This window comes from Chrysochloris asiatica, unplaced genomic scaffold, assembly GCF_000296735.1.
Source record: "Chrysochloris asiatica unplaced genomic scaffold, ChrAsi1.0 scaffold00083, whole genome shotgun sequence".
Lineage (NCBI taxonomy): Eukaryota > Metazoa > Chordata > Mammalia > Afrosoricida > Chrysochloridae > Chrysochloris > Chrysochloris asiatica.
Genome location: NW_006408601.1, coordinates 1,259,703 through 1,263,057, shown reverse-complemented (window position 1 = coordinate 1,263,057; position 3,355 = coordinate 1,259,703).

The following is a 3,355-nucleotide window of genomic DNA, read 5'->3' as shown; positions in this document are numbered from 1 at the left end:
CAATTGAAGATTCAGTGTGTAATCCCCACCTGAAATCAACATTAAAAAAAAAGAAGTAAACTCTCAAATCAATGAAGTACAAATAAAAATAACTGGATTTACACCTCATGCAACATAAGGAAAAATCTCTTCCAAATATAGGCAACTCTTCACGTGTAAATAGTAAGAATATGTTACTTTCTCAGATTTCCTAACAAACTTACCTATAACTAAAGGTGTTTTGTTTTGTTAATTCCAGCCTGAAGTCTGGCAAACCAAGGTCAAATCTGTAAAATCAAAATGAGCCCAACTTTCTCTACAACTACCAGCACCTTTTTGTCTAGACTAAAACCTAACAGAAAATTATCCAAACACAAAACACAAATGACAAGAAAGAACGAAGTCACACTCACTGTAGGACTGTGCTTTGAATTAGCTACGCTTCATTAAAAACCAGCAAACTTTTGCATTTGCTTTTATTTTATCCTTTTCAAAGACATAGGAGTTTGACCTTTCTGAGTTATTGCCAGCTGTGAATTGGAAACAAGCTCAATCTAAGACAGCATCATGATATGACTGCTCATCATTTCAAATAGTCCTGGTGAGGTACTGTGGGTTAATGCAGTGGACTAAAAAGTCGGTGGTTCAAGCTCACCAGGTGTTCCTAGGAAACCCTATACCGGGTCGCTAAGGGTCGAAACTGACTCAGTGGCACTTAACAACATCACTTCAATGCTTTCCCCTAATATGTCTTTTCATATGGTTTGTCCACCCACTATTTTAGACTTCTATCAGAACTCCCGGAGTCCTGGAGTGGTGCTGTGAGTTAATGCACTGGACTGCAGAGTCGCTCTGAACCATAAGGTTAGTGGTTCGAGCTCATCAGTCTCTGCTAGGAAACCTTATACTGGGTAGCTACGAGTCGGAATCCACACGACAGCACTTCACAACAACATCAGAACTTACAATGGCTGCAAATTATAAGGAAAAAAGTAAAACAGTCAAGACTCCACTCCATTTTCTCAAACCCTACCCAGCTAGCTAACACCAATTAACATAGGAAAAGAACCTAAGAACTGATACATAAAAATATATCACACTTGATTCTGCTTAGAAATCTATAAAGTCTGCAAATTGGCAAGTAAACCTTAAAGCAGCTGTGGACACCAACCCCACACACTGCGTGTGCTCTGCCTGGGAACACAAAGTGGAGGCTGCCCATGGAGGAGAAAAGTCAGTAGAAGAGGCAGCACACTGAATACGCTGGGGGACAATCACATCATCCTAGAGGGGATTTATTTCCTTACTTTTAAAAACATTTAATAAAACAGTGATCAAATTGATTTTAAAGTCAGTACAGCAGGCCTCACACACTGCAAAAGGAACAACAACAACAAAAAAGACCCTGAGTACAAGGAAGTAGACTCCATTCACAAGAGACAGGCCAAAGCTGGGGGGAAGGGGAGGCTAGCAGACGTGTGTTTTCTCTCTCAACTAGGAGAACAAAACAAGTTAATACTTCCAGAATCCAGAACATTCTGCCTAATGTCCACTTGCATGCTCACAGGTTTTAGAATTCCCTGGAACACTAAATCTCCCTGAAACGTCTGCCATGTGTTTGCTGGGGAATTTCACCAGACTCAGCCTGCCACCTTTGCTGGCCGAGTTGTGCCGGGTTGCACAGCAAAACAGGGTATGCCAATGCAGCCTGACACTCGGATCAAGACCACAAATTATAAACAGTTTCAGTAAATTGACTATCAGTGCCTTTGTTCCTGACATCTCCCTACCGCTTACAAAAGCGGCCAGCAGCAGCACTAACCACCAACGCGGCTATAGCAAGGACTGGGAAAGGAAGTTATTGAAGCCTGGATTTCCTGCTTTTGCTTGTAGCCAAGACCTATGAGGCTTGTAGTGGTTTCAGGAACTGACTCATCTAATGATTCATGAATAAGATACTGCTTTTAATATGTTTCTGACCCTAAGACTTCGGAACTTCAGAACCCATCTGAACCTAGACTTCACAGATTTGCAAATTAATACAGCAAAATAAACAGGCGAACAATGGTTACTGGAACAGTTAAAGCATCATGCCAATGAGGGGAAAGTGGAATGTGGATGTCACACTGGAAGCGCTGATCAGAAGCCTTATCTGTGGGCTGCGATTTCACAGCGTCCAAACTTAGCAAAGTGGCTAACAGGTGGGATAAGATTTAATTTTAGATGTCACTTTCCTGCATGCAAAAATAGATTTTAAGCACAGCAGTATTTTAATTCAGGCGCATCTGGGGTTGTGACTGTAAATAACCCGAGAAGTACAGAGCATGTAGCTCTAGGTTTTACGGTTACAGTTGCAAACAGGAGAGCTCAGGGTAGCTGACCAGTGAGTAAGGCGTAACAAAGGACTCAAACTCACTCCTCTTCAGGGAGACTGCATTTTTGTATTCCCAACCAAGCTCTTACCTCCCCCCACCAACACACACACACTTAAGAGCAATGTTCTCTAAAAGTACACAGTGTCAGGAGCAGGTACCTCGGGGCTACACGGGCGACCTCCCCCTGGATTCATTCATCACTGAGAGATTCTCCAAGGGACAAGTTTTCAAGCCTGCATCACCCATCAAACCATGGACTTCTCCATCCCCCAACCTAGAACATTTTAGCATAGGACCCATTTCACGGGTGGCTTTCAGAAGTGCTTACAGGTTTTAAAACACCAACCCAGTCACATAGAGGGAAAGTGGAAACCGGGAAACAAAATATGCAGGGTGTGGGGAGAGGGATGGAGGAAGCAGTCGGAGCGGTTGATCAGGCAAGGCCAAAGTGCAGGGCTGGCTGGCAGGCTCTGGGAGGCTAGGCTCCTCCAACAGATTTACTGACATGACGTCAGTGGCTTCCTTCCAGATTTTTCTTTGGTAGCTTTTTACCACTTGCCTCTTGAAGCCTCCACTATGTTTGGGAGCCACAGGACCATAATGAAAATTTTCTTTGTGAAGCTGAGTTTACCTCAGGGCAGAGAGGCCTGAATTACAGTGCTCTTCAACCTTCTGTGCCCATGGAAGGAAGGGGCAGGGAAACCTACAATACTGTACTTTCCTTAATACAGAAGAGCCATTAAATGCAGCTTGCTGCCTTTAAAAAAAAAGTAGGGGAGAGTGGTTTTAAATGTGCATCCAAAATTTCACAGTCCAGGACACTGGTTAATGTTGCAGGGATGTAGTGAATGATGATAATTTCAGGACTATTCACTCATTCTATTGGGAGGCTGTGTTGGCTGGACTAGGAATGCATACAGCTTTGTTTCACCAACAAAACAAAAAGTAGTACTGAAGCTGAAACTCCAGGCCTGAATGGAACCTCTGAAGAGAGCATTATA